The following is a 13986-nucleotide window of genomic DNA, read 5'->3' as shown; positions in this document are numbered from 1 at the left end:
TTGAAGGGCAGTAACTTTTATTACTTACCAAGATTGTCTGTCAGTAGAGCTGTGACTCTCAGATTCTCAGAAGACAGATGATAGAATCCACACCAGGTTGTGAAAAGTTTTGAGAACAGCAGGATATCTAGGTATACTGTTTTGTGCTACTTTTTACAGCATTATTTATGTATCGTCTGGATGATTGATACTTCAAGGGCATAGCATGGCACTGTGGCATATGCCTACAGTTCCAATTTCTAGAAAAGGCTGAGGAATGAGGAGTCCATGAGCCCAGGAGTTTGTAGCTCAGTGGGGGCAACATAGCATGACTCTGTCTGAAAACAACAGGTCAATTTGGTAAAGTCTTGAAATCATTACAGTTATGAAAATGAATTTGCCTCTCATCTGTATATTTACAACATGCCCCTTTATATTTTCTACCTCTCCTGGAAACCAGTGATTTTTGTTTTTAATTTAAACTTTATTTTTAGATGTATGGGTATTTTCTCTGCATGAATATATATGTGCCTAGTGCTTGGGGAGGCCAGAAGAGGGAGAAGGATCTCCTGGCACTGGAGTTACAGATAGCTGTGGGCAACCATGTGGGTACTGGGAACTGAGTCCATGTTTCTAGTGGTCTTAACTGCTAAGCCATCTCTTTAGACCCTGCTTTGTCTTAAACAACAGATTAGTTTACATCATTTAGAATTTTAAATTATTGCCATCGAAACATATATGCATATATATATATATATATATATATATGTTGTATAATTATTTGAAGATTCAACAGTGATGCTCATATAAAAAGTTGTTACTGTTGCTGAATAGTGTTTTGTATGTATCAACTACTGCTTGTTTATCTATTAATTTATTTAGAATTTTCTTATAGGCTTTTCATATGACAACTAAAGCTGCTGTGCATATGTCAGTGTCTTTATATAGCTATGCATTTTAAGCACCTTGTGTTAATGACCCAAATTGTAATACAGGAGTTACAGGTGAACATTTTAAGGACAGTTTAGGCAATGCCAGCTGTGATGCTTGCCCCGTCTTGCATTCTCACCAGCAGAACATAAAAGTGGCTGTTCCTTTCCACTCTGGCGTATTCATCATGTAAGATATCGCCCCACTTGGTGAGTCTACTGTGGCATTTCACTGTGTGTTTAATTGTATTTCCTTAAGAATTCAAAATAAAACACTTTTTTTCATGTGCTTAATTGCTGCTTATATATCTTTAAAAAATGACTATTCATGTATTTTCTTATTTTCCTTCAGTGAAATTATTATTATTATTATTATTATTATTATTATTATTATTATTATTATTCATTATGTTAAGACCATGTCTCTCTATGTAGTCCTGGCTATTCTGGAGTGTGCTATGTATACTGGGTTGGACTACAACTCTCAGAGATTCTCCTGCCTCTGCCTCCGTTTCCCAAGTGCTGAAATTAAAGCCTCGTGACACCAAGCCAAGCCCAGATCCAGATAGGACAGTGTAACACAACAAAGATACACAGGATTTTGCTCATGGTTTAGCATTACGAATGGTATTTTGTCATATAGAACAATTGCTTTTGAATACTGGAAAAATTTTTCTTTAAAGTTTTTGTTATATGTACAGTGAAATGCCTATGTTGACCGTAGATAAGTTTAACATACATTTTAAACAGGCCACCCATCGGTTTCTTAAGTTAAAACTATATAAAGCTCAGGTTTGTGGCCTCTCCCAGTTTCCTTCTGTCAGTTCTGCTGAGATGTCCATGCAGTCTGGGCGAGTGTGTAGTAACAACTTTTTATGACTTCTGTTTCCAGCATATTGACTGAATTGCTGCAGATGGCCCCAAGATACAGGTATTAATTAAACATAGTGATTAGGAGTGGTAGATATTAAAACAATTGTGATATAATTTATTAGACCTGTGTACCTTTAAAACATTTTTTGTTGTCTTTACATGTCTATATCCCCAAAGCAAGTGTCCTTCCTGCTTTTTGAATATAGGTTTTTCAGTGCATCCAATTACTGATAAAATGACTATTTCTTTAAAAATAATTAAAAATTGGTTAACTCCTTACTTGTATATAGTGCAGTATGGACTCATCCTCCCAGCTGTCGTCGCGCCTTCTCATTCTCCTCCTCTTGATGATCTCCTTCCTCCCAGCTAGTCATCCTCCTGATGGCATATGTGGCATGCGTGTGTGTGTGTGTGTGTGTGTGTGTGTGTGTGTGTGTGTGTGTGTGATCTCCTTCCTCCCAGCTAGTCATCCTCCAGATTGTATATGTGGCATGCGCGTGTGTGTGTGTGTGTGTGTGTGTGTGTGTGAGAGAGAGAGAGAGAGAGAGAGAGAGAGAGAGAGAGAGAGAGAGAGAGATCTCCTTCTTCCCATCTAGTCATCCTCCTGATTTGGAGACCATATGTGGCATGCACATGTGTGTGTGCGTGTGTGTCTGTGTGTGTGTGTGTGTGTGTGTGTGTGAGATCTCCTTCCCATCTAGTCATCCCCCTGATTTGGAGTGTATATGTGGCATGCACGTCTGCGCGCGCGCGCGCGCGCGTTTGTGCCTGTGTTCATGTATTCAGAGGCCACAGCAGGAAGTTGAGTGTCCTCTGGCATTCTCCTTAGTCTTTGAGACAAGATCTCTTATTGTATATAATGTCTTGATTGTATTTGCTTACCACTCCCCTTAATTCTTACCAAATTTTCCCTCTACCTTTCTACCCTTTCCCAATTTCCATTTTCCCACTTTTCTCTCACTATCTTTGCCTGTCTGTCTCCCATAAGCCCCTGTCCAATTAGTCTCCCATATGTGCATGGGTGTGGGGCCACCCACAGGAGTATGAGCAACTTATCATGGTCCATATTAAAGAAAATGAGCTCTTCCTTATCCATTAACTATCGATAGCTCCTCAGCTAGAAGCTCATGAACCCTTCTGTTCTTCCTTTTGGAAGGTCTACTGGCTTGGTTCCCCTGTATGCAGGCCTTGGGAAGACAACATTAGCTTTTGTGTTCAAGAGTGGAACAGCCCTGTCATGTATAGAAGACACTGAAAACTTCTGAGCTCACAGGGATGGCAAGAGGGCTTAGCAGTTAGAAGTGCTTGCTGCTGTTGTAGAACACTGGGGCTTGGCTCCTGACACCACTGTCAGACAGCTGAAGGGGGAAAGGAAAATTAGCAAGGGTCACCTTCCCCCATGCCATCTGCGTCGGCGCAGACTTCTAACTTCACACATTTTGTTCTTGTTCCTCTTGTTGTTGGACTTTTCTGCCTCCTGCATAAATCCCTATAATATTTGGCCTAGTCCAGGGATCAGAAAGTTTTCTTCCCACCTCCTCGTAATTGCTTCCTTGGATTTGGTCATGTAATTTGTACATGTTTCTACTGACATCTAATTAGGGCAACAATGTTTAAAAGTTTTTTTTTAGCCCCTTGCTGTCATAGACCTAGAGTAGCCATGAAAATCTCTGGTCCAGCGAGGAGGAATCCAGAGAATAATAAAGCTATAAATTAGGAAGTAGAGTCTCACCACCACCACAGGACAGATTAAACTCACAGCTCTGTTCATCTCCACGGCATCACAGGACATATAGGTGGGTGACCCTTGCTAATTTTCCTTTTTTCCCCTTCATCTATTGTTTTTCCTTTTTTGTGCTTTTCTTCTCTCTCTTAAAGAGATTACCTTATTTTTAATCATGTGTTTGTTGGTGGACCTGTGCTGTATGAGTGCACGACCCTGTGGGGTCCAGAACAAGATATTGACTACCTGGAGGTAGAGTCACAGATGGCCGTGACTCACCTAATATGGGTACTGGAACTGAACTCAGTTCCTCTGCAAGAGCAGTACGCACTCTTAACTGCTGGGGAACCAAAATGGGACGTCAGCCCCTCTTTTCTCTTTTTACTTAAACATCACTGGACTGAAAGTTATGTGAATTGAGATGAATATTTATATGCCAACTTCTCAGCATAACTTCACTCACTAAAATTGACAAAATATTGTTGAGATTTCCAGCCTCTGTATGAGGAACTGACTGGATCTGAGGAGACCCACCCATGCAGAGGTAGATGGAGCATACATGATGAATCTGCTTCTTCTTTACTGTGAACTGTACATGAAAACTGACCGGAATGGCTTGTGCCTGGTGTCCTGGCCCTGTACACCCCAGCTGGTTTACTTCAGCTAGGATGGCCAGACGGTGAGCTTCAGGCATCCAGCATCCCTGTGTCCCATTAACCCTGGCCTTGCAGACTTGTCCCACAATGCCCAGCTTTTATGTAGGCGCTGGGGGTCTTAATTCAAGTTCTCGTGGTCTGTGCCAGGCACCTTACTGGCAGAGCTATCTCTCCTGCTGTTTTACTTATCACATTAACACGTTATGCAGTTTTCCCCCCTCATCTGTTGTACCTATAATTTAAAAACTTTGTCTTCTCATTTTGTCCCAGAGTCCCATCTCTCTCAAATTTGCTATTTTTCTTATGAAGTCTAACTGCCCTGCTTTGTCTTAAAGACTTGATATTTTGTTCTCCACTTGATCCATTCTATTTATAAGGCTTTCCTCTGAGTTTTCAAATCAGGAGATAGAATTTTTCAACTCCACATCCATTTCAGATTGAGCTCTCTACTGTGGTTTTATTCCTTTATTGAATTTGGCTTCTAAATACTAGGTTGTAGTTATCATTTTATTTCACTTAATGTTTGTGTTTTTTCATGTTTATTCTCTTTATGTTTTTTGAACTGTTTCTTTGTGTCTTCTTTAAATCTCTGAATTGTTTAATAAAGTTTATGATTATCCTTTTAAAAATCTGTAGAATAAAGTAGGTCAGTGGTTCTCTGCCTTTCTAATCCTGCACCTCATTGATACAGTTCCTCACGTCATAGTGACCTGCAACCATGAAATTATTCTCATTGTTACTTCATAATTGTAACTTTGCTTCTTTTTTCAGTCACAATGTATCTGTGTTTTCTGATGGTCTTAGGCAACCCTGTGAAAGAGTCATGTGAGCCCCAGGGATTCATGAACTGAACTAGGTGATTATCATTGGAGAACATTTTGATAGGACTTGTAGATATTGAAGGAGACATCCTGTTTTGTTCTTCAAAATGTTTGTGTTTTTTTTTTTCAGTGAGACCTGATCATGTGAAGTTTTTGTTGTTGGCTGTGTGTCTAATGTGGACACATTAAACTAGGCTGCCTAGAGTCTGTGCCTCTTGTCCTACGACTGGAATCTGGGAAGGAACTCACCAGAATGGTCTAGCGGATTGGGTGTGGGACTCAGGCTTGTCTGAGAGTTGGGATGAGTGCTAGATGCTTAGGGATGAGACTGACTCAAGAGGCTGGGCAGAAGCACAGGTGTGGTTTCCAGGTTGGACCTGGAAAATGGCTAGAGCTTGGGAGAAGGGGATACAGTCTTGCAGGGGAGGAGGGAATTAAACAGAAGATAAGTTAGTGATACGATGACTGATGTAGTACAGATTGGCCTAGAGCTCACTATGTAGGTGAGAGTCACCGTGAACATCAGAAGTACCTGATTCTACTTCCCAATGCCTGGGATTACAGGTATGTTCCAATACACTCAGCCTGTGTTGATCTTCACTCAAGTTCCATGCTTACGTGTGTGCTATGCAAGCATTTGACCAACATATCATCACTACTTAAAAAAATTCTTCCATTAATTCCAATTTTGATTTACTCAGATGAATCATGCAGCAATTTTGCCTAACTAGCTTTGTTCTTACTATCAAAGCTATTTTAAATTTCTATATCATTGGATACATGATAGTATCTTTACTCACCCCTATACCTCATGTTTATCTTTTCAAACATCATGTGAAAACACCGTCTCCTTACATGATCCAGCTCAGGGCACTGACCTTTTTATGGAAGCCTTGGATCATTTTGGTGAATGATCTGGAGCTAGAATTGGATTGAAGCTAGACCTGCAACATGGGTATGACATTTGGTTTGATCTTTGATCTCAGTGTTTGACCCACAGGAAAATCCACGAATTAAGTACAACCAGAAATATGCTTCTTGTGCCTGGAGTAAGGGGCGTTCAAGATTTCTTGGTGTCATTTCTATGGAACTTTCAGGACTGGATTGCACAGTGTGAGTCTTGTGCCAATAAGAACTGGTAACTTCTTATAGAGGTGCCTGGAAGCAGACATAATAATGGTTTTGCACAGTTGTGGTTTTGGTAACAATTGTCGTCTTGTTTCTGATGAATGGAGATTGAGTTTGTTCATATTCCCTGGAAAACAATTACGTCATTATGTTAGAAGAAATGAGATGACAATGATAATTCTTTGATTTTAGAGAAGACTATGAAATAAACACAGCAATCCCCAATGACTGAAATGAACTTGAGAAAGCAAATTTGAATAATGGTGAGAAATGTTAAAACCCATATTATTTAGATGTCTCTATTATTAAATATCATGACATGTACATTACCCTATTGTCAAAATCACCATAACTGTTCATATGAATAAATGCAAGTTTTTTTTTTAATAAAACATTAATCTTTGAGAAATCTTTATATACAGGACAACTTGAAGACTTTTTAAGTGGCTATTGTGTTGTTGGGAATGAAACCCAGAACTTTGGTAGGCAAGTTGTCTGCCGAGTTAAGTCATCTGTTTTTATTTATGTACTCTAATAAAAGTAGTACATACTTGTAAGTTTCTCTCCCAAGTTAGCCTAACATAAACAACGGTTTTGACTGTGAGAAAATGAGATCAGAGCATTTGGCAGTGGGTATGATCTTCACCTTGCAGAGTGCAGTAGGAACCCTGGGCAGTTCTTCAGTTCTGCTTCATTGTTTAACCCCTGAAATGACTAAAAATATTTTGATGCTTGTAAAGCGCTTGACTAGTGCCGACTGCTTGTGTTTTCTTTCTAGAGGCATTCCTAAGGTAATGACAGACTTTGGAATGAAATATTTCCCAGATGGCATTGGGTATAAACTTGTACTTTATCTTTCTTGAATGCTCCAGGGGATTTCACTTTATGCCACACCAAGCAACCACAATCAGTCCTAGTAAGATGAGTTGGATAAAACATAAACACAGAGCCATCAAGGACATGGGTCCTTCTATTTTACCATGGAAAGTTTTTATTTTTTCTTCAATTCTATTGAATAGTTTTGTTGGTATAATAGTCTAGTTCAGAAAATCCTTAACTTAGCCTGTACCCTGAAGGGCTCCTCCCGGCTCTTCCTTCTAGCAGCTGCACATTCTAGCCTAATGCTGAGATGTTGATCTGTTTGGAATTGCTCTGTATGTTGATTCGGATACAAGGATTTCTTTCTTTCTTCCACATGCAGACATCCAGATTTCCAAAAGCCATGTATTAAAGATGGCAGCTTTTCTCCAATATATATTCTTGTGATCTTTGAAAAAATCAGGTGCTTGTTTTGAAAAAAGCAGCCTTATATCTGGGTTCTCAGTGGATCTCACTGAATAATGTGTCTACTTTTGTGTCAGTGCCAGGCTGCGTTTTCCACTATGGCTCTGTGGTATTACTTGGAATCTGATATGGTGATTCTTCAGGCAGTATTTTTCTTATTCAGAATTTCCATTGGATATTTGAGAGGTCTTTGTTAACATATAAGATTTAAATAGTTTTTTTTCAATGTTTGTAAAGAATTATGTTGAATTTTTGATGCAGATTGCATTTAATCTGAATATTGTTTTTGATGGGATGGTCATTTTATAATATTAATCCTGCCAGTCCATGAGCATGGGGTGGGTCATTCTAATTTTGTTATTTCTCCAATTTCTTGAAGTTTTCCTTCTTCATGTCTTTCTCTTCTTTAGTGAGATTTATTCTAAGATATTTTGGGAGCCTATTAGGTATGGTACTGTTTCCCTGATTTCTTTCCTGGTATGTTTGTTGTTTCTTATAAATGGACCCATCCCATGGGCAAACACCAATCCCTGACACTATTAATGATATTCTCTTATGCTTCCAGACAGGAAACCAGCATAACTGTCTTCTGAGAGGTTCCACTTAGCAGCTGGCCAAAACAGCTGCACATACCCACAGCAAAACATTGGCACTGTTATGGAAGTGTTAGGGGAAGAAGTGGCAGCCCTGAAGAGATAGAAATTCTATAGGAAGAACTAACCTGGACCCTTGCGAGCTCTCAGAGACTGAGCCACCAACCAAAGAGCGCACAAAGATGGACCAGGGCTTCCAGCACATGTGTAGCAGATGTGCAGTGTGGGAAAATAAAGTGGGGGTGGGGGTGGAGTCCGCATAGGAGAATATAGGGTTATAGGGGAACACTCGCACTGGGGTAGGGAGAGTAGGGTAGTATGGAGCACAAGACTGCCTGGCTAGTGGGGAGAGAGGTCCCTGCTCAGAAGGTGGGGCCATTCTAGCATGGACCTCCCGGGTACCAGTTGAGGAAGCTTGGCTGAGAGGAGGCTGGATCCTTTCTTGGTGGCTGGAAATGCTGAGGCCTGCTCCATGCTTCTACACTGCAGGTTTTGATAAGAAGAGACAGTGCATAGTTTCAATGCTTTATTATAGAAAGATAAGAAGAGAAAAGGAGATAGAAAAGTAAAGAGAGAAAGAGTAGAGGGATGGCTCTGACCAAGTGGAAAGAGGGGAAAGAATGGAGAGAGACGGGGAACAGAGAGAGAGGGGCAAGAGAGGCGAGAGAGATAAGAGGCCAGAGAGATCAAGGAGGGGCAAGGAGCCTTCTTTACTAATGGGCTGGGTTACCTGGCAGTGGTGGGGTGGGGGAAAGCCTGGCTGTAGCCAGGTGACTGTAGGGATGGAGTCTAGCTAGAACGCTATGGGCTTGGGGCGTGGCCATACATGACTGTTGGCCACAGGACTATGGAGTTGACGAGTCAGAAGTCTGGGAGCATAGCTCACAGGTTCTGTCCCTTGTTCTACTGGGTCTTCCAAGTGAGCCTTGCTCAACCAGGCTACAGACGGCCCTACAAGGTCCCACAGTCTCTATATGAATTTCTTAACAACTGGATCAGAGGCTATTCCTAAAGCTATAGCCTGGCTGTGGAATCCATTCCCTAACAGGAGTGCCTTGTCTGACCACAGTGGGTTCACCTAATCCTGAAAAGACTATGCATTAGGTTAGGAGAGTGGGGGAGGGGCACAAACCCTCTCAGAGGAGAAAGTGAGGGGACATGGAGGGAGACATTTTGTGAGGGGAAGACCAACTAGGAGGGGTGGCAATGTTCAGGATGTAAATAAATAAATAAATAAATAAATAAACCACTGGTTTTTGGTGTTAAATTTGTATCTTGCTTTTTGATGAATGAATTTATCAGCTGTAGGAGTTTTCTAGTAGGTCTTATGTATAGCCTCATATCATCTACAAATAAGATACATTGACTTAATTTTTTGCTGTTTATATTTCTTTAACCTCCTTCACTTGTCTTCTGCTAGCTAAGACTTCACACACTGTGTTAAATAGAAGTGGGGAGAATGGATGCCCTCGTCTTGTTTCTGATTTGCTTGGACATGCTTCAGGTTGTATTCATTTAGCATGACTGGAGTGGTGTGTTGTGCCTTTATCATATTGCTGAGCCTTCTATATTCCAGGATTCTCTAGGGCTTTTATTTTTGAAGAGACAGATTTTTCAAAGGCCTTTTGTGATTTTAATGATCATGTGGTTCTCTTTTTGAGTCTGTCTATGTAGTGCATTACATTTATTGGTTTTGTAACGTTGGACCACCCCTGCATCTCTGGGATAAAGCTGATTGAATAACGGTAGATGATCTTAATGTATTTGAAAACTTAATAAGCCAAATAAAATCCTTAGTAGAAAGCTTCATTAATAGAATGGATCAGGCAAAAAACAGAGAGTGAGGTATGAAAGACTAATTTGAATTTAGTTTACAACTATTTTACTGAGCCTTTTTGCATCTATATTCATCAAGAAGATTCGCCTATAATTCTGTTTTTTATGCTGAATCTTTGTCTTGTTTTGGCATCAAGGGAAACACTGGCTCTGTAAAAAGAATTTGGAAGCATTCTTTCCTTACCTACTTATTGGAACAATTTGAGGAATGTTAGTATTAGTTATTCTTTAAGGATTGGTAGGTCCATATGCTGGGTCTTATATTTCACATTTTGAAGAGTTTAAACATGTTTAGTTTAATATAATTGCTCATTCTTTATTATTTGTTTTTAATATTTTAACTTTATATGGCACAGAGGGTTTCTTTTCTGGTACTATATATTTGGAATTCTGCAGAATTCTTGTACAAGCATTTCTTTTCTGGGTTTAGAAAAAAAATGTGAAAATACTCCCCATGCCTTCACCACAGTTTCCTCATTTTGCCATGCCTATAATCTGAAGGTCAGATATTTTAGTGGTGTTTTAGAGTTCCTCCAGTCTTTGTTCATATTTTTGTCTTCGATTTATTATTGATACTTACTACATTATCCAGTTCTTCAATCTTGACTTCCATCCCTCACTCTTTGTTTTCTTCCTGTTCCCTTTTCTTCTATGTAAGCATTTACAATTTGAAAAATTGAGATCTGTTTCCACCTGGTTTCGAACTGGCGACCTTTCGCATGTTAGGTGAATGTGATAACCACTACACTACAGAAACACCCATCCTGTTCCCTTTTCTTAATAAGGCTCTCTACTCAGGATTTTATTTGACTTACTATTTTTTTCCTTGCAGCATCATTTCAGGTCAGGTTTTCCTTAGCATTTCTACTGTTATTCTCATATCTTACTGTTTCCTTTCCCATTTCATTCATGTTTTTGCTCTTTTAGAGTTTATCCATGCCTTTGAATTATTTGAACACACTTAAAATAATTTTTTGACTTCTTAGTCTGTATGTCTCCTGAGTTGCTTCCAAGTAATCCCCAGCAATTCTAGGAGGATAAAGCTTAAACAATGAGACACCAAGTACATTGTTCCCTCTTGTTCTTCCAGCTGGCTGGTGCACCTGCTTCTAAACAGCAGGCTTAAGGAGGGAATCTGTGAATCTCACTACGAAAGGGAATTAGAATAGACATTGTGAGTGTATGTGTGTGTGTGTGTGTGTGTGTAGGCTATTGAATGGGTTATGTATGGGAATGGGAACAGGGATCAGGCTGGGGGGAAGAAGGAGGCAGAGATCCCTGGGAGAGACAACAGGAATCCTGGCACTGGCTGGGTGGGTGGATTGCAGGAACTCTGGGATAAGCTAGAAACACAGAGAAAGGGAAATTCCAAGAAATCTATGAGGGGGATTGAAAAGGATCAAGATAGCCTATAAACATTATTGAATAACTAATAAAAGGACAAAAGTAAAACTTGAGGGGAAAAAAAACACCAAAATTGATGTTGCAAGTCAGTAGAAGAACAAATGCTAGGAAGAAAGCATCAGGAATGAGTGGATATGAGATAGTAATGGGGTATGAATATGATGAAAGAATACAGTATACATATATGAAAATGTTATAACAAATTCCATTATTCTGCATTGTTAATGCATGCTTTAAAAGGAAGAATTAACACTTCATCATTTTCTGACACATATGGACATATGTGTCCACATATGTTGCACATATAAAGCCACATATGACAGCATGCCTAAGACCTGCTCAAGACAAAGCCAGACAAAACACAGTGTGGGACAGGGAAGTGGGTGCAAATTCCCACCTCTAGATGAAGAGCTCTTGACCATTGATGACCCCTGGTGGAGGGAGATTTAGTTTTCTTCAGGGATTCATAACATAGGCGGGTACCCATGTTCCAGTAGATGATCCTAAGTCCATGCACATATAGAAAACTCTAAGTGTATTCAGTGTGTTTAAGTGGTAGGAGTATAGGATAGGAATTGTAGGGAGGGAATGTGATTTCATCAAACCACATTATATCCATATATGACAGTCTAAAACAGTAGAAAGAGAACAGAAAAAAGTGTTATCACAATTCTGTGATGGAAGTTAGCTTTCTATTGTTTACTAATTTATCTTTGGATTTCCAGCTCTTATATGCAGTGTTCTGCATACGCTGGTTCTATAATACCAGCACTCAGAATGCTGCTATTGCTTGTAATTTTAGTTATTCCCAGCATTCATTTCACTAGGAGATATTTATTTTTTATTCCCTTATTGAATAATTACTAATATCTAATTTATAATACTTCTTTTTAATCTTTTAAAAGATTAAAGATAGAGATACAGTTTAGAATCCTACAATTACTGAGAATTCAATAGTCTCATGGATCTAAGGACTTCCCAGAAGTCCCTATTTCCTAGAAGTACCCACTTCCTGGGGCCACACAGAGCAAGTTGGGGGGATATTCAAAATATAACTACATCATTATTTTCTAAGAAAAATACATGTATGAGCATTGTTCCTGCATGTATGCCTGTGCACAATGTGTGTGCAGTTACCATGAAGGTCAGAACTGCCTCATGACCTTCGAGGACTAGAGTTACAGATAGTTGTGAGCACAGTGTAAGTACTAAGAGACAAACCTGGATCCTCTAAAAGAGCAGCAAGTACTTATAATCACTGAACTTTCACTCCATCCACCCCCTCTTTTCTCCTTTCATTTTAGACAGTGTCTCAGGCTTAGAACTGAGTACCTAGATCAGGCTGTGTATGAACTCAACAGAGGTCTATCTGTTTTTTCCTCCTTAGTGTTGGCAAAAAAAAATATACACTTTTGTATTTTTTTTAAATCACATGGTGATTTAACATTCTTCTTGATTCCTGTTTTTGTTTTTTAAACATGTTTTCTATATAGTCCTGACTGTCTTGGAATTTGATATGTAGACCAGGCTAGCCTTAAACACTCAGAGATCCACCCACCTACCATTGCCTTCAGAGTGCTGGGTTTTAAGGCAGGTTCCAACAAGCCTCGATAAATGTTATGCTTAATATTTTATTGATTCATAGAAACTGAACAACTACTCAATAATCACTTGGTCAGGGAAGAGATAAAGAAAGAAATTAAAATCTTTCTAAGATTCAATGAAAATGAAGGCAAATTTCATAGCACGGAGTGCCTTCCTAAATAAATTGGAGCGATCTCATACTAGCAACTTAACAGCATACCTGAAAGCTCTAGAACAAAAAGAAGTAAACACACGCATAAGACTAGATGGCAGGAAATAGTCAAACTCAGGGCTGAAATCAATCCATTAGAATCAAAGAGAACAATACAAATAATCAACAAAACAAAGAGCTGGCTTTTGAGAAAAAATGATGCCCTGTAGAGAGATGACATAAGATGACTGCTCCCAGCCTGCTAGCTGCAAGGTGACTTAAGGATATGTGAGAATCCCAGCATACTGGGACTAAGGGTAAACATGCTCTCTCTTCAGAGAATCCTGATGTCCTGTCAAGTAAGCTGCATGGCTGAGGAAGTGGCCTTCATGGCCTTTTTCTCAAGGGAAAAATCTTTTTCTTTCTTTCTTTCTTTCTTTCTTTCTTTCTTTCTTTCTTTCTTTCTTTCTTTCTTTCTGTCTGTCTGTCTTTCTTTCTTTCTTTCTTTCTGTCTTTCTTTCTTTCTTTCTTTCTTTCTTTCTCTCTTTTTTTTTTAATAAACTAAGCAACAGTTAAAACTGTTGACTGCAGACAGATTTCTTGGTCTGCAAGGAGAAATAGGTGACCTTAAAACCAGATAACCCACTGTTTGAGTATTAGAAACTGATAAGATGAGAATTAGAAACTGTTAGCAATCTTTATTCTGATTACCTATAGAAGAAGCTGGAGAATTAAAAGAATACAGTTGTTTCCTTTACTCTTCATCCTCGTTGTCCTGATTATTGCCTGACACTTACCTAGGGATCCCAAAGCTCTAGACATTGACAGTGCTGGTCTAACTGGATGTCTGCATGTAGAAGGATGCAAATAAGTCAGTATTTATCCTGCATAAAACTCAAGTCCAAGTAGATCAAGGACTTAAACATAGAACCAGATACACTAAATCTATATAAGAAAAGAGAAAGTGGAAATAGCCTTAAACACATTGGTACAGGAGACAATTTCCTGAATAGAACACCAATGGC

This window comes from Apodemus sylvaticus, chromosome 1, assembly GCF_947179515.1.
Source record: "Apodemus sylvaticus chromosome 1, mApoSyl1.1, whole genome shotgun sequence".
NCBI classification, from domain to species: domain Eukaryota; kingdom Metazoa; phylum Chordata; class Mammalia; order Rodentia; family Muridae; genus Apodemus; species Apodemus sylvaticus.
Note: the sequence above shows the minus strand (reverse complement) of the source record.